This window comes from Mus caroli, unplaced genomic scaffold (genome assembly GCF_978045245.1).
Source record: "Mus caroli unplaced genomic scaffold, Mus_caroli_1 scaffold_17, whole genome shotgun sequence".
NCBI classification, from domain to species: domain Eukaryota; kingdom Metazoa; phylum Chordata; class Mammalia; order Rodentia; family Muridae; genus Mus; species Mus caroli.
This window is the reverse complement of record NW_028227272.1, coordinates 66370454-66394436: the sequence shown is the minus strand read 5'-3', so window position 1 is coordinate 66394436 and position 23983 is coordinate 66370454.

The window sequence follows — 23983 nt, the reverse complement described above, 5'->3', positions numbered from 1 at the left end:
AACAGAGAGAGTGGCAGAACTTTCCTGCATACTGTGAAGGTGACTTTGTTCTCAGTGGGAGAGCAGGTGGCCACTGCTTCCCTGGCTGACCTTGCTGTAAGCCTATCTATAATGTGTACACACTGAGCAGAAAGGGCAGTTTGGCTGCAGCCTTCTGTTTCCTGCTTATGACCTAGCACTTGAATCTAGTGCAGACCAGAAGAAATAACAAGAAAAGCCAAAGGTAACCTGGTACGGGTAAATAATGTTCACTGGAGGCAAATAAAACTATGCAGTGATATTAAGCCATGGCATGAAAAAAACAAAAACAAAAGTAGAAAAGAATCATAAAAAGAGCCTTATTTTTGAGATTTTATAATCTGGGAGAAAATTTCTCTGGGTTATTATTTTTAAAATATCTTATAGTCTGAGACGATAACTTCTCTGTCATTTTTATAGCATAAACATTGTAAAACTATTATATTGTGAGGCAGTATTATTACAAGGATCAATGTTCACACAAGTCATATATTTATTACTGGCACTTGATGTCTGTCTTTCTCTTCAAATGTCTCATGTTGCAGTCTATCGTTAAAATGTGTTTTAATCACTATTTTCCTCTTTAATCTACAGAGGATATATGAATGTACATTGCAGGTGCAAACATGCATACATACGTGAATACACACACACATATACATATACACATATATATTTGTATTAAAATTTATTCTATTTACATTTGTTTACCCTGTATTAGCTCATTTTCCAGTTTGACTCATTTTCCTAAAGTTTACTTTTACACACATACAATACACATAAACACACAGGTAATGTGGGTGTGTGCTCTATGCTTAAATTGGCATTTATTTGAAGTTCATTCATATTCCTAACAGATGAATTTGTCAATACCTTGCTCAGACAATGATATCTGACTTAGACAATAGTAAAAATCAAGAGGTAACATCATTGCTGTGTGATCAGATTGTGTTTTAGACTTCTGGGAACCACAGAAAATGATTCTCTGAAGATCTTAGATCCTACTCACCGTATTATCTTACCTCGGTAACAATCTTTCAATATCTCCCAGCTATTTACTCATATTTATTTTTATTTTAGTTTCCTGATAATTAATCTCACAAACTTCCAATTAGGAGTTATCTGATCTACTATGCTAAGTGATTTTTGAAACTTTTGCTGTATATAATTTTATCTTTAATATTTTAATGTATGTGTGCTTGTACATGGGTGTGCATGTGTTTGTGTTTAAGAGGTGCCACCTGTGTGACTAGAAATATGCTCCTTAACTGCTGAGCCATCTCCACTGCCCCTGTTTTTGTTGTTGTTTGTTTTTATTTTTTTATTTTTATTTAATGTTATTTGTTTATTTAACTTTCTTTCTTTTATTGGATATTTTCTTTATTTACATTTCAAATGGTATCCCCTTTCCAACTTTCCCCTCTGGAAAGCCCCTATCTCATTTCCTCTCCCCCTGCTTCTATGAGGGTTCCCTTTCCCAGTGTCCCCACCCTGGCATCCCCTTACACTGGGACATAGAGCCTTCACAGGACCAAGGGCCTCTCTTCCCATGATTCCCTACAAAGCCATCCTCTGCTATATATGCAGCAGAAGCCATGGGATCTTGCTTTTTGGTTGGGACCTCTTTGATTGGTAGTTTAGTCCCCAGGAGCTCTAAGTGGTCTGGTTGGTTGATATTGTTGTTCTTCCTATGGGGCTACAAATCCCTTCAGCTCCTTCAGTCCTTTCTCTAACCTCTCCATCAGGGACTCTGGGTTCAGGGTCTTTCACCCATATTCAGTTTATTTGAGCTGCTCCCACATTCCTTTTCTTCCTTCACGCTGTTCCCAACTCTTTCACAGTCACACCGAATATCCCCTAACACTTCCTAATCTTATGTGTTTTATTATTTTCCTTTCCTCTCCCTTAAAATTTATATTGTCTTATCTCATGAGCCTATTTCTAGCTACCTAGCATTTATACAGTGTTACTCATAAGTGGGAATATGCAAACACTAGAAATAGTAAGCTAGGATACACACAAGTGAAAACCTGTTGTATTTTATCCAGTAACGTTCACTTTCCTACATTTTCAAAGTTTAATTTTTCTTTACAAATGAGTAATGTACAGTGGATTATATGAGCAAGGTTCTAGTAATAAGTTCCTACATATCTCAGCTAATTCCATCTCCCTGCTATTTTGAATAGATCAGTAATAAACGTGGGTGTGTAACTATCTCTGTCGTAGGATACTGAGTCCTTTAGCTATATCTCTAGGATTGCTTTATCTGAGCTATATGGTGATGCTAATTTTCATCTTATGAGAAACCACTGTACATGTTGAGACCAGTGATTTTTAGGGAGTCACTGAAATTATATATCAATGCACCATTTGCTGGGCTTCTGAGATAGTTTTGTCAGTAAATTACTTGTTCCACAATCTGGGGGATGTGAAGTTGATTCAAAGAATCCATCTTTAAACTGTCAAATACAGTAGATAGGGATTATAATCCTATTTCTGGAAACACAGAGAAATATACCCAGATCCCAAGGGCCAAACAGCTTAGCCTACTAGGTGATTTCCTTAGCATCAAGAAAACTGTATCAAACAAAGAAACAAAGAAACAAACAAAACAACAACAACAACAACAACAACAACAAAAAACTGTTGGGAAATAGAGAAGAATAATTCTTGCAGTCCTTTTCTGACTTCAATCTTCCACATAGACACTTGGACATACATATCTACACACACATAAGCACACACACACACACACACACACACACACACCACATACCACAAAATTATCCCATGATCCACATTTGCAATACAATGAAGTATTCTTGTCTATATATATATATATATATATATATATATATATATATATATATATAAACATTGACATTATAATGACTGCCCATTTTTTGGGAAAAAAAATCCAAAGTACAAATTTGCACTGTAATGTTTAAAGTGATTTAAAAAAAAAGTCTTCATTTGAAATCATTTAAGCCATTTTATCTATGTCAGAGGTAAGTTATCGTGTTGTTTCTTCTTTCAATCATTAGTAATAATATAATAATAGTATGAATGAAAAAGAGCACTGTAGACATATACACAATGGGATGGTTAAGAATATAGTAAAAGAAACAGCAAATAACCACAGCTTAAGGCATCATCCGATTCTAATTCAGGTGTGAGCACTAACTCTGTGACCGCAGACCAGTTCTGTAATACTTCCAAATTACTATATAATTGGGCTTAGAGTGCCTAGTAGAAAAATCATGAAGCCATGAGGTTTTTATAGCTCTTTTATGTAAATTTATGACACACTGTAAGATTCTATGCTCTTCCAATTGATTTGCTTGTCTCAAAATCAAAATAGACTGGCAAGCTTGGACTTTTCCAGAGAAGTGACTTAAATAACTTAGGATACTAGTGCAAGCTGATTTCTCTAGCCCTGCACCTCCCATGGGACCCTGTTTGAAGCACCTTCCCCACATAGCTCATTTGTACCAGCTAACTCATATTAAAACTATTTGCACACTTAATTTGTCTTATAACCAATAAAAGACTTTAAAAAAAAAAGCTGTCCTTATTTATTAAGTTCTTGATAGTTTAAGTTACTGAATTCATTTTAATTCCTGAACACATTTAAACTAGGTGTACTTGAAATATAAGGTTTAATTTTAAACTGTGACCTCAAATTTATCTACACCTGTAAACTAATATATTGTTAAAATAGAAATAATTATACACTGTCTCAGGTTAAAAGATTTAAGGTGACACTATTTGATTTTTGTTCATGATCAAATGATGCTTTTATTACTTGCTAGATGTGATTAAAGAACTCAACTTTTTGAGAAAAAGAAAGTGAAAATTTCAGAAAAGATATTGTTTCAATATTTACCAAAATAAAAAAAAATAATTCTGGTTTTAATAAAAAAAAAAAAACTACATGGGTTTACTAACATTAATATTGAACACTTAGTTTTGTTAATTTTATATATAAATTTGTATTTAAATATATGTCATGCATAGTTAATTTTTTATTTTTAAATAAGTTTTCTTGAGAAGATCTTGCCTCCCAGAGGCACGACTGTTCCTAGACTCTGGCTGTCAGATAGTCTCATTGACTCTGTCAGATAGAAGGCTAATGAGTCTGAGATAGTCCTAAAGTAAGGACTAAAACATTTGAGAGGCTGGCAGATAGCATTACATAAATGGAAAATAATCAGCTCTCCAGCAGCTGATTAGGAAAGAGGGCACATTTTACTTGCAAATAGGACAGTTGGCAGGTTAACCTGAGCAGGTCTCAGTACTTTTGAAATCTCCTAATGGTGCTTTGTGAGTGTTTCCTCTTAAGATTTGACTGTTATAATTGTGTTACTCTGTGTATTATTTCTTTTGGGCTTAATGGGATGTTTAAGAAAAAAAAAACCTTTAAAAACCATTAAAATGATTTCAGTTAATTTAGTTAAATAAGTATTGGTGGGTTAAAATGTAATTTGAAATACGTCTTTCCTTCTTTGTCTTTGTTTCTTTCTTTTTCAAGCTAGCACTATACCTATGAGTTTGATTTTTGACAATATTTTGATACACAGAGAAATAGTAGTTTAAAAATTATTATAAATATAAATTCCTATTTAATTTCTCTGAATCATCATAATTGGAATGCTATAAAATAAGATACCCTGTTTCACATTTTTTTTTACAGATTGGTAGTTGGAATTTTAATTAATGGATAAAATTGTGATTATATATGCCGAGAATAAAAATAAAAATGTTTTCCTTTACATCTTAGATAATGCTAATTCATTGAAAAGTGACTAAAATCAGCCCATATTTATTTTTCTGTATTAAAAATAGAGAGAATCTCTTTTAGAAAAAAAGTTATACAATGACTAAAGAAATTATCCCACTCGAAAAATGAAAGTTTCACATATTATATAATGAAATTAATATGTAACAACATTTTACAATTCTCATATATTAAGAATGAAATAACTTGGAAATAACTTCTCTCATTCTTCACCTGTAATTATGTGATTATGTCAATTACATGACTGAGGACATGATGAATGTTAATGATAAATAAGAAAGGAAAAATTATAAAAAATCTTATAGAATAAATATGTGATCTAAATTCAGTACTTTTACTGAATTGAGTTGTGCTAATGAGTAGAGCAGTTAAATTCTATGGAAGCAGTAATACATATCAATCAACAATTAAATTCCTTTTCAAGAATCTATTAATTGATACTAGCTTCTTGGCTAGAGTTGAAACTTCAAGTCCTCCTCTCCTCTTTATGATGGGATTTGGTCTTACTTGAGCTTACATGGAGCTTCTGCATACTGGGACAACTTCTGTGAGCTCCTATGTGGAGCTGCCCTAGTTGCTGACTGATTTCCTCGTGACTGTATCCCTACTTCACCAGTAGACACGCCTTTCCAGGCCACGTTATTGTAGCTCACAGGGTTCAAAACTGAACAAGACTGATGATCAATTTTCTCATCCAGTAATGTGCCCAACACCTCCTAGTACTACAGAAAATATAGTGTAGTGACTTCTAAGCTCCGGTTGGATATTTCCATTTGTGTGGTATCTTCATCAAAGAGGCCTGATCGTGGTATACTAGATGGTAGCTAACCGCAATGTCATGAGCCTGTAATGTTTGGGCATATTAGAAACTCACTGATAATCAATGCAAAATTGGTAACATATTCTGGCACTGGACTTTGATTTTTGTTCTGCTTTGTTTTCCTTCATTTTGTTGTGTTTTGTCTATAGCATCTGCTACTGACAGTTGGTAATTGCTGAAATAGAGAGAGTTGGTCTTCTTTAAGCATTGCCCCTGGTATGACAAACAAACACACTGCAGTGGAAGACCACACAAGCAAGGTTGTATGGGTAGTTCAGATTGGACATGATGGGTAAAATAAAAATAAATGAGTCAATAAATACAGAATTGTGTGGAAGGAGAAAGGCACTAGAGCTGAGTGAAGCTCAGAGAAGAGTTAAAAATAATCAAATCACATAGTAATTTTTTCAAAGAGCTAATAAAAATACATAAAATAGTTTAAAGCTTTGATTCCAGTAAAAATACAAAGCCATCGGTGTCTGCTTTAGAAAAGGATATTAATGACCTCTATGCTTTTGTAAGACTCATAGATGTTTTCTCTTTTGTGGACAATGCAAACTTTGGAAAAGGAGGGAGAGAAATTATAAGAACAACATGCCAGACAAAACCGAAGCAAACATGCCTTCTGGCCATGGCAAAGCAGTTGCACTCATGCTAGCTCTAGTTGCTTGTACAAGACTCCCGGTAATTCATTTTAGTTAATACTGTAATGTAATGGGAAGGGGTTCATAATCCCCACTCCTAACTGAAGAGGTAGACATAGATATGGGTTCTTAGATAGGAAGACCAGATTTCCTTAGTGTTGTGACTCTGGGTAAGTTCTCCAGTGGGTGTCTGAGCATCCACAAGTACGTGGATAGCACAAATGTGAATTAATGTACTACTCAATAAAAGAAAGGGTAGGAAGTTATTATAGGTCCAGTGGTGGTGGTGGATCTGAGAGTTGTTGGATGGAAGTGAAAATAAATATAATCAAATTACACTGCATGAAAGAAATAACTTAAAAAGCAATGCACCAAAATTTAAAAGCTAAAGTGATGACTGTAACTCACTAATTCATTTTGGTGGGGGATTTTGTTGGATTATTTGAACAAAATTTAATTGTTATATGGGTGCTTAATAAGAAGATTAAAAAGTAAAGCCCTCGTTCTTAATACAAATTTTGTAAATAAAAATCGTATTCTTAAATAGAAAGTTCTGTTTAGTCAAGCAGTGGTGGGACACGCCCTTAATCCCAGTACTTAGAAGGAAGAGGCAGGTAGCTCTCTGAGTTCTAGGCCAGTCTGGTCTGCAGAGTGAGTTTAAATATATGCATTCTATCATTTATAAACTACATGTATAGTACGTTCCTACCCTGTCAGCACTCTGAAATATATTGGTAGCAAAAATGTAATACTTTTTATTATTCATTTGCTACAAATATATAATTTTGAGGTGCAAATAGTTATTTTTTTTAAAATTGTTATTCTTAAAGTAGTACAGTTTACAGGGCAATCTTAGTTCTCATTTCTGGATGAGAACATAGACCATATGAGTATAATAAAATATCAGAATTATAAAGGAAAACCTGGAGTATATGGGATTCATAAGAATCAAATACAAATCAATCAACCAATTAATACTGATTTTTGCATTTAGGTACATTTTAATGTATTAGCTAACAAACTCAGAAAAAGCACTAATTATTTTAGTTATAGAAAACTGATTGTGTTGGTCTTCTGCCAACATAACTTGAAAAATCTTTAGAAAAAAAATACATGTAATATACCAAATAATTTTGTGACAAATTCACACAAGGCCACAGAAGAGAGTCAGCTGATGTCAAAAATTAGAACAAGATTCAAACTGGTGACACATAATTAATGCTAAAGTATTGGCTGAGTGTTGTTTCACATTTATGATTCTATGTTAAAGAAGAATTTGTTCACAGAAAAAAATGTAATAACATGCTCTGTAAAATGCTTAGTTTCATGTGAGGAAAATGGTAAGACAGAAATGGCCAAATGGTCAGAGAATGGTCTTTGATATCTAAAATAATTCACAAGAAGAAAAATCATATTTGTCCTGTACACATCAACTATATCAGCAAAATATTAATGGGGTGTAAAAATTATTTCTAGACATTTACTCTCTTTCATCATCTGTTTAAATTCCTGAAGCATACCTAAGAGATGAATACCTAGTATGGGTATTTGTAAGTTCTGCAACCTTACAGGAAAAAGGGAGGCAGATATAGAAGAATGCCCAGAATCTTCTAGAATAGGCAGCCTGCTATACATTGAAGAACAACACTAAAGGCTTTTTGTTAAACAGGGTTGAAAATGAGGAATGATACCTGAGTTTGTCCTTTGACCTATGCATACACATACCATAATATGCAGGAGCCTACCTGCATCTGTACACAAAATGTTGATAAGCCTATGATCAGGAACACACATGCACGCGTGCGCGCACGCGCACACGCACACACACACACACACACACACAAATTCAATTTTAGTAAATTGAATTATATCAATGATCCTAAAATATACTCCTATCTTGGAGTAACTTCTCCCAACTACAACCAAGTTAATGACCACAAGCTCAATTAGCAGTCAAGAACATAATGTATAAAGTGACAAGGGTGTTACATAAACAAAATAAATTTAAGAAAAAACTCAAGCTACTGCATGACATACTCAATTACTTCAGGGATAGAGGACTTATTTAGTCCTAAGTAGTTCTGGTAGAAGGGTGTAACAAATGACTAGTTACAGATATTGGTCTACCTCTTCTGAGGCATAAGTGATAAAGCAAGCCACCATTCCCACATAAGATGGTTACAACAACTGAAACACAATTGAAACAAGTAAAATTGTGCCATTTGTGATAACATTATTGAGCTAGAAGTCTTATTTAGTGAACTGTGCCAGGCACAGAAAAACAATATTTTATTATCACGGTGAAGAATCTTAACTGGAGATCTCAGAAAAGTTGACTATAGAATAGTTTTTATTGTGGCACTGAGAAAATAATACAGTGGGGATAAAGGAAATATACTAATTAATATTAAATAATAATTGAATGAAAATGTTGTATGGTACTTTATTGAAAGGCAGAATACAGATAGTAGACATTTATTGTGCAGCTTAAAAAAGCTGAAAGTGGTTGCTGCATTCTCAGCTCTCAATGGGATGTTTATATAATCCCCTTGAAGGACTAAAAGGTATTGCAGAAAAGATGGTGAAAAACCATTGTAAACTGGAGGTTAAGGGAGTCTATCAAACACTGTCTTGGCCACTGCAATAAAGAACACAGAGAAGCTTTGGCTATCACCACAAGACAATATATATATATATTCAAAGAAAATTGCCATAATTTAAGAAAATATTATTTCAATCATATGAGTATTTTCTTACATTTTTAATTCTTTTCAAACCAAGGGAAAGCCATAAATTACCTGCCAATATGTGCTGCATACATTCTTATACATGTGTCTTACTGAGAAAAAAAATCTACTGGAAGACTAGACAGAGTCTCTGAAGTTAAGAGCAGATGATTTTTGTCTACAGGATCCAGGTTTGTTTCTAGGCATGCACAATTTTTCTCACAACCATAAATATATCCAATTCTAAGTGATCTGACTCTTGTCTCCTGATCTTTGCAGGGAACAGGCATACACACATATATGTGTGTGTATGCAAAACTTTTATATGCATACAATAAAACAAAAACAAGAAAATAAAAATATTGCAATAATCTAAATTTTATTTCCAGAATAAGATGGAGGGCAGAGGAGAGAAGGAAAGTTAGTGTTTACAGTTGTGATCCAAACCAACAAAACCCAGGGTTCCATAGTCCTCAAACCATGGCTCATGCCTCCTAGCAGGGCTTTGGATAAACATTCTGGACTCCTAATTGTAGTCAATTTAGAAATAAAAATTGTTGAGTCTTATGGACCGTCATACTCCAAACTTTCCTGGCTTCCCCCCTTTATTCTACAACAGAATTGGTTCCATGTAAATAATTTATGCTTTCTTTGCCCATCGGTATCAGTCAGAGCAGGTTTATTTCAGACTGTTATCTAGTCTAGCTACTGATGGTTGTAGAACTTGCCCCTGGACCAGTTCTTTCATCGCTAGCATCTTTAGCTGCTTCATAAACCCTTTCGTTCAAGGCAACTCAGCTTCAAGAGCTTTGGTTGAACAGTTTCTATCTCAAATGCGCAACCTTTCTCTAATTTATCGGGACTTGTACAGATTCTCATCACCTACCCTGTAAGAAAGATCACAGAAGAGACCTCTTAGAGTTTTGCTTGAGGTCCGGTTCCTTGTTGATTTTATAACATCTTGCAAACACCTCACCAGAGGCGAAACTTTCCCAAAGCATGTGACCGATGAAAGCTGCAGGGTGTCTTGTGAGTTCTTGAGCATTGTTTGTGAGGCATGAAGTTTTGTGCTTTAAACGTTACTGCGCCAACATTTGCTCAAAGCCTTTACGCTTTCTTTCTGTAAACTTTCTTTCTCATTTTTGTTTGTGTTTTACCAGATAAGTTTCAGCTCTGTGCAGAGAAGACTGGTTGTAGTGCTCTTTAACTTAACCCACACGCGGTCTGATAACTCCTACATTCTTTATTCCAAACATGAATTATTTTCATTTGAATTCACAACCATTTATCTTATATATAACAATCCACTGTTACTGCTAGCTTGTTGTTTAGTGAGCTCCAGTGTGCATTGCCCTCACAGCCTTGATGACAACATATAGATGTTTTCTAGGAGGAAGAGATTTGGATATTGCCATGTGGTATCAGGATACCATGAACAGTAAAATAGATATTAGATACTGATCAAACAATTTTATTTGTAAACTTGATATCTAATGAACTTCATTAAATATTTTAGACAGTCCCACAAATATTTTAGCTTTATATGAACTACTTTTTAAAAAATCGGATATTTTATTTATTTACATTTCAAATGTTATCCCCTTTCCCGATATTCCCCCAAGAAACCCCCTATTCCATTCCCCTCCTCCTACTTCTAGGAGGGTGTGCATTCCACCCACTCCTACCCGCCTCTAGTTCCCCTACACTGGGGCATTGACACTTCACGTATACATGATATGTGTTTTCCCCATTTAGATCTACTGACCTGCATATGACAAAATGTAAAACTAAGCATGTCTTTTCAGAAAATACTTAAACCTGAATGATTTATTTAAAATAATGTATATATTGTGCTAACTAATTGTAAATCGAGTGAGTCCATATTTTGATGTGATTTCACTGGAAGAGGGGAAATATTTTAAAAAATCATTATAATTTAAAGCAATAAGATACCTCCAAGGATAATAAACAAATGCATCTCACACTAATGAGGCCAAGGTTTATATTCATGAGTCTTTATTTTAATCTGGAAATCTAGTATCCCATAGAGAAAATTATATAGCTAAGTTTTTCTATAAAATGAAATCATAATAAAAAATAAGTTACTTCCATGTGAAAGACTTGTTAGGGCTCAAACCTAAGCATGTGGATTTCAACTGACAGCTGTTAGTCCAAAGACTTGAAATATTGGGTGGAAAGGTTGAATGTTTTTTTCATAATCATCTCCCTCTCTGTCTTTCACATCACCCCATAACAAGAATCCATATTTAAAACTTTGAAAGTAAAAAAGTTCCATGAGTAAGTTTTCTTCTCACATTGCTCCAACTCTTAATTAGAAAGCTGACTGACAGTATCAATCCTTTGTCAATCCTGGATACACATCCCGAAACTCTGGCAAACGAACTACAGATATCCTGGTTTTTGTTTGGGGCTGGAAAGTTTTACTTCAGAATGAGAAACACGGCTGATGAAGAGTTTGTAAATAATCCCATAACATTTCTGCAATCAACAATTTTATAGGAGTCACTGGAGAATGGGTAAAATTAAAAGTTTTTCATGTGTATATATAAAATATATTAGATAAATAAGTATCTTGCTTTTATTTTCCAATTTTACCCTTCAAGAAAATTCATTAGCATACTGGAAACTGTAAATTATCTTGAAAAGGTGTGTTTTTCTCTATCTTTTGGTGCTTTTATCCACCAACTTTTGTCAGAATTCACAAATGGACAGAAATATTATACTGTCAACATATACCATAAAATACTGATTTTACATTTTATATGAAGAGATTTAATGTCAACAATAAAATTATATGAATGTATATGTTTAATCTTGTATGAAATACAGATTTAAAAGTTCTGGATACAATTTTAAAATGAAACTTTTTTCTAATATTCATATAGCCTGAGGCACTATTGAAGACAGCTTATAAGTTGCTAGGTGATATGAATTGTTCAACTCTTTCCCCTCAATTCTGAATATCTTTAACACGTATAAGATATAAGGCATTTCATATTATTGCACATACCTTATAATTTAAAATTCCCAAAGAGCATTTCTAAAAATACATTTCATTAAACAGATTTAAAATAATGGCCGGGGTTGGTGGAAACTGAATAAAGCCATCTGCGGAGATGTGGTTGACAGTGGAAAAGTCAAAGGTAACATTTTTATTTTCTTCAGACAGATAGAAAAGCTTCTTAGTTGACTTATGGGTTTCCTAGTTAATTTTATATTTAAGAAAATCACAAATTGAAAGCATATATTTTCCATAAAGACTGTTTTGAAATCCTTTAAAGAATTGTGCACTTATCTATTACACCTAACTTTAGAGTATAAATATAGTATTTGCATTTATTGTCATTTTCATTGATCTTAACTAACATTCAGAAATGTCAATACTTCTCATAAATATCTGTTAGTGCCCCTCATATATGAAATAATATTTTCTTTATTTTAATAAACATACTTTGATCACTGTGACACAATAAGCTCCCGTGATTACAGTTCTTTCTGAGATACAGGAATTGCAAACTTAAGTTCTGCATGGACTATGGAACTAGCTCAAGGCCACACTAGACAATTCAGTGAAAGTCTACCTAAAGTAAATAGCAAATATGAAAGAGCTGAGGTTATAGCATTCTGGTAAAGTGCTTGACTGCCATTCATTTGGCCCACGGTAAAATTCTCAGTGCTAAGTCTCACCTTCTTCTAATCTCCTGAAGGAACTGTGAAGTTTATTTTGTACACTGTGTATTAATTGTAATATTGGTAAAAAGTGAAATATGGCTTTAAGTATTTGAATGTATTCAATTAGAAAATGGTTAAAATATACTCCACTTTTACCAATAGTTTTTTTCTCATTGTGTCAAATATCTTATAAAATCAATGTAAAGGAAAGATATCATAATGTTGCATATGCATTGAGGAATTAAAGGCCACCCCAGTTGGAAGGACAACATGTCTGTAGGAGGCCCATAATTCTGCTGGTCCCTCTGCGGTCACTCTCAGGAAGCAGAGAGCAATGAATACTGGTATTCAGTTTGATTTCTCTATTTTCCCTTTAGATTTGGTGGACGGCCTCCTCTAACGTATGCTCTTCTTTCTGTAGTGGAATATTGTTTGAAAAACCTTCAAAGAAACACCTAGAGGTGTATCTCTTTGGTAACTGTCAATCCATTCAGGTTAAAAATGACTACTAAACATTACAAATCCCATTTCATCAACTAAATGAATCTATTAAAACAAGATTAAGATATTCATTCATCTAATATCCAGTAAAAAGAAAGAAATTAATATTTACAAATATTCAATATAATATCACATTTAAATTAATTAAGCATCCTTGAACAAAAAATGGATTAATCTATGTACCCACATTTGTGAATATATGTACTATATGTGTGGATTTTTAATATGTACCTAACAAGCAAATAGTAAAATTAAAATGGAAAACAGAATCCAGAAACTTCATGGGTAATAATTTGCTCTTTAAAATAATTTCATAATGTGTATTGAATTATTAGGATATAGTATAGTTTATTCCACATGTGGTTCTATTTTTACATAGTTTTCCAGTGTTGCTATATTTAAATTCCATATGCCATTTATAAATGTCAGACAAAAATACAAATAATGTAAATGTTAATAAAAAGAATAAATAATTTTTAAAATACAAGTCATCACTCACAAGAGCCAAAGAGAATTGTTTGTCAATGTTTAAAAATATGGACTATATTAGTAAAGGAATCCATTCGTTCACTTTTCCATTGTTATGTAGTGTGATCCCATATATGTATGTATATGTGTATATATATATATATATATATATATATATATATATACACACACACACACATACATACATACATTTTTTTTGGCTATCTTCTTAAGGCCATTTGTTCAATTGAGTGGAGTAGGAAGCTTGAGTGCTATTCTAGAAAATTCTTAAACACACACACACACAGTATAGTAGTTCAGCACATGTAGTGGCATAGTTAACATATCCAAATCAAGGATAATCTGTCTGGTTTGGTAATATAACATGTCTACTTCTTAATGGTTACTTACTGTTGGGAATAAATTCTGAGTTCTTGGCTTCACCTCATTCACTTATTTTAAGAAGTGATTTCTTTTTATATCCATGCATCATAATGCCATGTTCAGTTTGAGGAGGTGGTATCTCACATTTCACACGTGGCTTAGTAATTCATACATTCAGTCAATATTAGAAAACAGTATATCACAAAGTATTGTGGCAATGTTTATTGCATCCAAAGCTACAAATTATCATATGGCTTCTAAAAGATAGGGCAGACTTTTAACTTTACTTGAGTAGTCTTTGACTTTAAGCCCAGTAAATATGTAATAAGGTAAAACACTAATGTGTTTAGAGAAATATACTGAATGTTGTAAAATGTTAAGAAAATAATTTCTACTTATATCTATTTCCCAAAGTGAATTTATAATGTTAAAAATTGTTTCCTGACCCTTCCAGCAACAGACCCAAAGTGGGATCCAGCTCAAGGGGAGGTCCCAAGGCCTGGCACTATTCCTGAGGCTATTGAGCGCTCACAAAAAGGGACCTATCATGACTGCTCTCCAAAAGACCCAACAAGCAGATGAAAGAGTCAGATGCAGATATTTGCACCCAAACAATGGACAGAAACTGCTGACCCCTGTGGTAGACTTAGTGAAAAGCTGGAAGAAGCCAAGGAGGAGTGCCACCCTGTAGGAGGACCAGCAGTCTCAATTAACTTGAATCCCTGAGATATCGCAGACACTGGGCCACCAACCAGGGAGCATACACTAGCTGATATGAGGACCCTAACACACAAACAGCAAAGAATTGCTGGTGGGTTCAATCAGAGAAGGTTCACCTAACCCTCAAATTGGCCCAGAGAGTTTAGAGGTCAGATGGGGTGGGGTATAGGGTGCCAGGAAATCCTCCTGGATATGGGGGAGTAGGAAGGAGGTATTGGATGTGGACAATTTGAGGGTGAATGGTGGGGTCATAAAATCTGAAGTGTAAAATAAATAAATAAATAAATAAATAACAGATTAAAATAAAAATGTTTCCTTTTTATGTTGAAACTGTTTTAATAGAAATAGAATCACATCACTTTTCTCTTTCACCCTGACAGACACTCCATTGAACAGCTCTCATTTTTCCTTAATTATATTTCTTACATATACATCTTCGTAAGTAATATATAATCTTCTCATTACGATTTTGCTATTGCATATGTATGCTTACAAGGCTGACCATGCTGCATTAGACAACCAACAAATGTGCTCATCATTGGGAGAGTCAATGGATGCATATATTTCTGTCTCACGATAACACACACAGTTTTTTTTCTTTTATTATTAGATATTTATTTCATTTACATTTCCAATGCTATCCCAAAAGTCTCCCACACGCTCCCCCCACTCCCCCACCCACCCACTCCCACTTCTTGGCCCTGTTGTTCCCTTGTACTGAGGCATATAAAGTTTGTTTGAATATATTTTATTATACAGATTTTAATTTATGGATGGTCCATAAAGATATAAAATTTCATTCTCATTTTATAAATGATACTTTACAAGAGAATAAACACCAAAAAAATAAAATAAAAGCCCTCTCTTTACACTGATGGCCGACTAGGCCATCTTCTGATACATATGCAGCTAGAGACACGAGCTCTGGAGGGTACTGGTTAGTTCATATTGTTGTTCCACTTATAGGGTTGCAGACCCCTTTAGCTCCTTGGGTACTTTCTCTAGCTCCTCCATTGGGGGCCCTGTGATCCATTCAATAGCTGTATTAAGACTGGAAAAATAAATTTCTATAGACATATTAATTATTGTTCTCAAAATAGTTCTAGTCTATTAAATTGACATTTTTATCTGTGAAACATACAAAAGATATTATGTATCAAATGCTAATTGTGGTAGAGATTTTAATATTTGTAGCAAAAATATTGTACCTGAATTTAATAATCATTTAAAAATAAAACCATAAAAGACAAACTCCAATGAAAGGGAATGGAATTTCTAGGAATAGAGGTAAAGAAAATATATAGAAAAGAAAAAGTAACCCATTAAGTTTTATTACAAAAATATCTGCAAATTTCTTTCTTTCAATGAAAGCTAAGAAAAGTTCATAGCAAATATATATGAAATAACTAAAATGGAGACTTACAGAAATATTTAATATGGTTAAATCATCATATAATTAATGTGAAGTTGCCTATTTGCAAACAAGTATTGAAAGGAAATATTTGAACAAATAGAGCAGGTTAGTACACACATATTTTCTTGCTTTCTACATCATTATCATATTTTCAGTTAAATAAATAGGTTTCTAATCTGATAAAAAAATAACAATAGTTTACATGAATCCAAGTTCTTAGTAAATAATATTTTGTAAATTCATAAGTTCATTAACTTTGTTCTAAAAAAATTCTCAAAATGTTTTTCACCTAATTCTTAGCTCTGAAAAACAATGTCTAAAAGCAAAAAAAGAAAAAAGAAAAAAAATCCAACATTGCATTTCAAATACAATAAGCTGTATTCCTGGCTTAACTGACAAAGGATAAATTTGTCATTTACAAATGAGTTCTGTCTTACATGAAGTAGCATTCATGTACATGTTCCTCTGGACTACCTGTCCTCAGGTGCATTTCTTCATTATTTTATTTCATCTGACACTTTTGATATCTTAGAGCATTTAGAAATGAAAAAGTAGAACATCTGCAAATCTACTAGTCTTCATGTTATAAGACAACACAATTTTTGCTTATGTTTGTAAATATTACTACTACAACTACTAGTAGTCATAATAATAATAATAATAATAATAATAATAATAATAAGGCTATTCTACCTCCTTGGAATTACTGTCACTACATGTGATAAGTCTTTTCACTGAGCCTTCTTAGGCTATAGAAATAAAAGAAGTGGGAAAGAAAATATTGATATGGCAAATTGCCCTTTATTTAAAAATGCTTCTAACGTGAATATAGCTTTATAATCTGTCAAATAAAGATGGCACACAGAGATAAAAATAATACAACAGAACAAAAATGTTCTTTTCTTTCCTGTGAATAAATTTTCACGTCAGTCAAGTATCTGTCAGTGCACTTGCAGAGTGAGTGGCATGTCTTAAGTTAAAAAAAAAAAAAGAAGGAAGAGTGAGCAGAACTAACAAGAATAACTAAAAGAAGTGGTGAATTTGACAGCCTTGATGAGTGAGGATTCGTCTACCCACAGAATATATTCACTTAGAATAATGCCTCCAAGCAAGTAAAGAAATAGTGACAAACGACCATTATGATGGAGGGAAGTGTAAACAGACACACAGATGCTGATGTTTGAGTTGCTGTGATGAAGGTCAGAGTAGTGGCGATGAAAAATAATCCTTACCTGTGCAGTAGAGCTTCATTATATTTTCTTAATAATTGTTGATAACATTTTCATATTTCATTGACTAGTATGAGAAAGTACCCTATCTTACTTTCTCAAAGTATATTTTGGAAAATCATTACGAAACGGGCTACAAGGCCTATCTGAAAGTAACTTCAAGCTGAGGTAGAATTTTTTATAAATGATGTTTGATGTCCACTAATAATTAAATTATTATTAACACAATCCTATTAGTATAAAAGAAGAGCTGATGATTTTTGTTGCAATGTTTAAGTTTAATATTGTTTGTTTTCTTCATGTTGTACCATGTAGCAGATTTTTCCATCAAAAATCACGATTAATTTAAAATATAACTGACCATTTGTTCATAGTTTCATATTATATCTATATTTGTATTATCATACCTTTCATTATATTTACAAAATATCGTCCTACAGAATAGATTCCACATGTTATGCAGTTTGATTCTTGCAACAGTTAATCTATATACTACTTGTTGACATGTGTCATGATTCTTCTAAACTCCTTCTGGGTTTTGTTATTTCAATCCTCCATAAATGACTTAAGACAGTATAAAACCAATGAGAAAAGGTTCTGCTTCTTCACTGTGATTTGTTTTATTTAACCCCTGTTTATCTTTTACATTTATTTAAAAATTTGGTTTTATTTTCACTTTTTACCCTTGGGTAATAATCAACTGATGGCTCATGCTGTTCCTTGACCCATTTTCTATCTACATCACCCAGAACAATGATGTGCAGAACAAATGCTCAGGACATTTTGGAATGAATGAATTACGTTCATCTTTTCATTTACAAATACCTGAAGTAGATAAGGTGATGTTTGATACATTTAACATTTAAATTTATATTTTATAATTACAATATTTATATAGTGAGAATATGAAATTGAGTGCATATACTGAATATATTTTATTATACAGATTTTAATTTATGGATGGTCCATAAAGATATAAAATTTCATTCTCATTTTATAAATGATACTTTAAAAGAGAATAAACACCAAAAAATAAAATAAAAGGCACAGGCCTGTTAAAACTAAAGATATTACTTTCTATATATCCTCTTTTTCTTTCTTTTCTTCCTTCCTCTGACCTCTTACTCTCCTACTTTTTCTCATATTTTTCCTACCTTTCTTCATTTCTCTCAATCTAGCTCTCTTTGCTTTTTATTGAGTCTTGTTTATTTGTTTATACATTCACATGACAGAAAACTATGAAATATTTTATCTCAGTGTTTTAGGAAGGACAATTAGCCTCACACAGAAGCTGTGTACAGTTGCCTTTATCCTCATAACTTTTCAGTCAGGAATCCATAGGCAACCTGGAGCACTAATCAAGGATCCGTCGCTTAATAAGAACAATAAATCCCATGTGCATCTCTAGAAGGCAAGCAAGAAAAAGCACAAATAGTAGTGTTTAGTTTAGTCATCCCAGTTTCATTTTGAGGGACCTCAGTCCTCAAACCATTCATTAATTATAAATAGGGAAGTATCTACTAGATGAACTTTTAAAACAACAGTGGGCAAAGGTAAATCGTAGAGCCCACCTCCAGCAGAAAGACAGGGAATTGAGTGAGGGATGGGGTTGCCATCCCACAGTCAAATCTCTGATCCACAATTGTTCATTTCTAAAAGAACTGCAGGGACAAAAACAGAGAAGAGACTGATGGAAAGGAGGTCCCGTAATCGGCCCGAATTGAGATCCATCTCAAAGGGAGTCTCTAGGCCTAATGCTATGGTGTGCTAAGAAACAGGAGGCTAGCATAGCTGCCCTTTGAGAGACCCGAGAAGCAGTTGCTTAGACAGACTCAAATACTTAACATTCAATCAGTGGACTAAAGGTGGGGTCCTCAATTCATGAATGAGGGAAAGCCTGGAATAAGTTGAGGAGGAGGGTGACCACATAGGAAAATCAGCAGTCTCAACTAACCTGGACATCTGTGATCTCTCAGACACTGTGCCACCAACCAGGCAGCACACTATCTGGTCTGAGGCCTCCGCCACATAGACAGCAAAGGACTGCCTGGTCTGGACTCAGTGAGAGAAGTTACATCTAACCCTTGAGGGTTTTGCAGGTTCCTTGGATTGGAGAGTCCTGGCAGGGTGGGGTAGGGGGAGTGGGGACATCCTCTTGGAGACAAGAGAGGAGAAATGGGATGAGAAATTGTCTGAAGGCAAATTCTGGGGGGAGAATGACTAGATTGAAAAAAAATTAAAGATAATTGTGTCTGTGTGTGTACATATACATATACATATACATATACATATACATATACATATATATTGGACAGTGTGATGAAATGTAGTTATTAATGAATTATTGTAGATCAAAAAGCAAGAGAATTGTTTATTAAACCAGATTCATATTTTATTTACTCTGGAGGACAAGTTTGATATACTTAGTGAAACCTGAATTATGTTTGTATGCTAGAAAAGAGAACCACATTGTACCTAAATTTCTGAAAGGATAACTGTATTGTTTATAGTTAGATTATGTAAAATATATTAACTTACTTTCTTTGGATCTATACACTAAGTTAAACTTTAAGACAAATGAATACTTTATTTTTCACTAGTAAATGTGGATATTTGGTAAAAGAAATTACTGGGATGTTTTATATTGCTCTCACTACTTTTTATAAATATGTATTTCCATCTTAAATAATAAGAGAGACAGAGTTTAAAAGTAGAAATAATCCTTTTTATTTCTAAAATATTATATATTTCTTTCTGTTTTCATATTATTATATGTCAAATAAGTGGTCCTGGTTTGGATATCATTCCATGAAAATAAAACAAAACAAAACAAAACCAAAAAAACCAAACTTGATTTGTGTGCAGAAGGTTACATTTTCAGCACCAAACCCAAAACATAACTGCATGTGAAATGACTACAGGTTAAGCTATATTATATATCAGATTATGAACTCATCATAATTTGTGAAAATTTCAGTATTCAAAATAAATTTCATTGTAAGACTAGTGTTGGTAATTAAGAAACATTTCTTATATTTCTCAATCTTGATTTGGTAATTAAGAAACATTTTGATATATTTCTCAATCTTGATTTCCTTTCCTAATTTGGATACATGCTTGTAACATTTGTAGGTATATGTTAACCTTTTATAAAAATCTCAGGAGGTGAAGAAACTTTGATTATCTCACGGAGCAAGCCAAGGGATGTTATATATAAGCACATTGTTTCCATATTCATAATTAAATAAATTGATTAAAATTATGAAAGTCAGAAACACAGCATTTAGTCACAGATTTAGCTCCAGAAAATGTGGTTTAAAATACGATCTGAAAATATGCATGTCCATAAACTTTCTGTTCGCTGATATGTTTTTAAAACTGCACTTTCAACTTGGAAAACTGACATCAAAACCATTACAAGACAAAACATTTATTGTTAATGGTTGAAAAGAGAAAATAAAATTATGTCATGCATGACTTAAGAAGGCACTATCAAATCTACTAAGGCAAGTAATTCATGTGAAAAATTAGACTTTAAGTTAATGTATTTTAGATTTCTTAACACATTCAGAATCTCCATCTAGTTATACATATGCCAACCAAGTCATACTTCCATGAAAAGAAAATATACTTAGCAAAGGAATAGGCCCTTATATAATTTAGGAGGAGGAGACCATAGAGCTTAACTAATTCTTGCCTTACAGGGAGTGTTTCAAGCACTTGCATTGTAGTAGTAGCCTTTGATCTCCTATGAAATTTATATTCATAGCAGTCTAACACAGAAGAGAGTGAATAACGTGAAAACATAAAGGACAATGGCCCAAGGGAAGCATATGGATACAGCTGTATTTTAATATCATTTTTCTACATAACAACAGTAATAACGTCCTGGATTTCAATTTCTTTTTTGCATTCAAGTGCCTCAAAGAACCCGGCAAAGTCAGAGAAGCCTGCCAGCCATGTAAGTTAGTGAAATATGATTACCTATTTTACAGGGCGCTAAATCAATACATGGTAAAATGTAGAGATTATTCCAAAGCAAACTATTCTTTACCAGTTGCAAGCATTTTAGTTACTACTAGTTATGTCCAAAGGGTAAATGTCTATGGAAATATCCATGAAACCCAGGTCATAGGAAGAACAATATCTCTGACTTCTTGAAGGAAAAACTGAGGAAACATTGAAGAAAGAACACTTAAATTCATGTTTGCCACTGTTTAGTTCAAGAACCTGATATTAGAATTTATGGAATGCTTCAGAGTTGGACATGGACATATAATGTTGTCTTTCCTTCTAACTTCAATAAAAACACAGTAATGATAGCTAAAATGGTGAAAAAAAAAGGGGGGACAGAATGAAACTATGTTATAATTCAGGACAAAACAATATGCATAAAAACTCAAAGAAAAATTGGAAAAATGGTAAAGTATCTCATGATGGAATAGCATAAATATATAGAATATATGTACATATGTCTGTGTATATATATATATATATATATATATTTATGTGTGTGTATATATATATATATATATGTGTGTGTGTGTGTGTGTGCGTGCGTGTATGTATGTGTGTATTCACATACTCACACTTTCATTCCAATTTCCTTCAGAAAAGAGAAGCCCCCAAAGTTATGACAGTAACATAATAAGGCACAATGATACAAGGAAATGCCTTCAAGTTCAGCCTGGACAAGGCTATCTAAGAGTAAGAAAAGAATCTCAAGAACAGGCAAAAGAGTCATAGATGTGGCTGTTTCCCCGAGTAGGAGTCTCACAGTGCTCCAAGGTAACAGCCACATCACAAAGGAAGGCCTTGTTGCAGAACATTATAACAGTGCTTGCTGCTTCTGTGTCTGTGACATATAAGCTCAGCTTCGTTGAGTCAGTGGGCTATGTGCTCTTGGTGGCTTCCATCCACTCTGAATCCTAGAGAATTTCCTCCCCCTCTTCTGAGGGGCTCCTAATGGAGGGATCCATTGGAGACCTCCAATTTAGTCTTTCTGTACAATGTTTGGTTAGGGGACTCTGCATGTGTTCCCATTTACTGCTGCAGGAAGCCACTCTGATGATGACTGGACAAGGTATTGATTTACTAGATAACAGAATATCCTTACAAAAAAAAATTTTTTTTTGCCAGTCTTATTTCAACTACTACTATTGACTACTTTGAAATTCCATTTTTTTCTTTTATTTATTTATTTTTCCAGATTTTATTTGCAACCCCAGTCCACCCTCTGACTGTTCCACATCCTATATTTCTTCCCCCTGACTCCCTGTCTCCACAAGGATGTCCCCATCCTCACCCCCACCCAACCAGACCTCTAAAGCCCCTGGGGTCTCTAGTCTCTTTGGGGTTAGGTGCATCTTCTCTAACTGAACCCAGATCAGGCAGTCCACTGCTGTATATATGTTGGGGGCCTCATAGTAGCTACCTGAGATTACATTTTAAACCTGTTAGAATGGCCTACAATCAATAACAAAATGCTGGCAAGGATATGAAGCAAGGGGAACATGCATCCATTTTTGGTGGAAGTGCAAACTTGTACAGGCACAGTGGAAATCAATATGGTGGTTTCTTAGAAAATTAGGAATAGATATACTTCAAGGATGATGTATACCACTCCTGTACATATTCCCAAAGGGTGCTCCATCCTAGCACAGTGACGTTTATTCAACGATGTTTATTGCAACATTATTCAGAATAGTCAGAAACTGGAAACAACCTAGAAAAACCTCAACTAAATAATGGATTTTTTAAAATGTTCATTTACACAATGGTGTGTTTTCTGTTAAAAAATGACATCATTAAATTTTAAGCAAAAAAAAAAAATTGTCCCTAGTGAGATAACCCAAACCCATAAAAACAATATATTACATACTCACTCACATAGCTGACCAAATTTATACTATAAAAAATAAAATAGCGTTTCCCCATGGGCTCTTTGATTTTAAACATAGTACAAACTATATATGATAAAAACTTCCATAATGAAGCTCATAAAAGAGAAGCAATATTTAGGAAATAATTACCATATTTTCTTCAATTTGTATATAAACTAAGTATAATGTATTATTCCTGGAAGTTTTTTATAAAGAAAACCTTCTGAATATTCATATCAATTGTGCTTCATAACAACTTTATAATTTACAACTGTTATCAATAATATGTGATATTCAACGACTTTTGTTTTTTAAATATTTTTAAATTATGATTTATTAAAATTGATTAAAGTCAGTATTAAAATCTTAAGTGTTTTATATGGGAACAGCCATAACTCTATACACATTATAACAATTTTACCCATTATTTTAATTTTTTATGAATGAAATGTTTGTTGGATGAATTGATCTTAGTACTTCAATACCAAGAGAATAGCTTAATTTCACAGTTCATTTTAATATTAGTTTATTCCCAAAGAACTTTTAATAGATTTCAAAATTCCTAATAAAAACATTAAAATAGTTTTTCTGTTTAAGACTAAACGTTTGATGCCATTATCTTTAATTTCATAATAAAGTGTACCTTTTCCTATTTCTATGACAAGGTAGAACTCTTAGCAGAACCC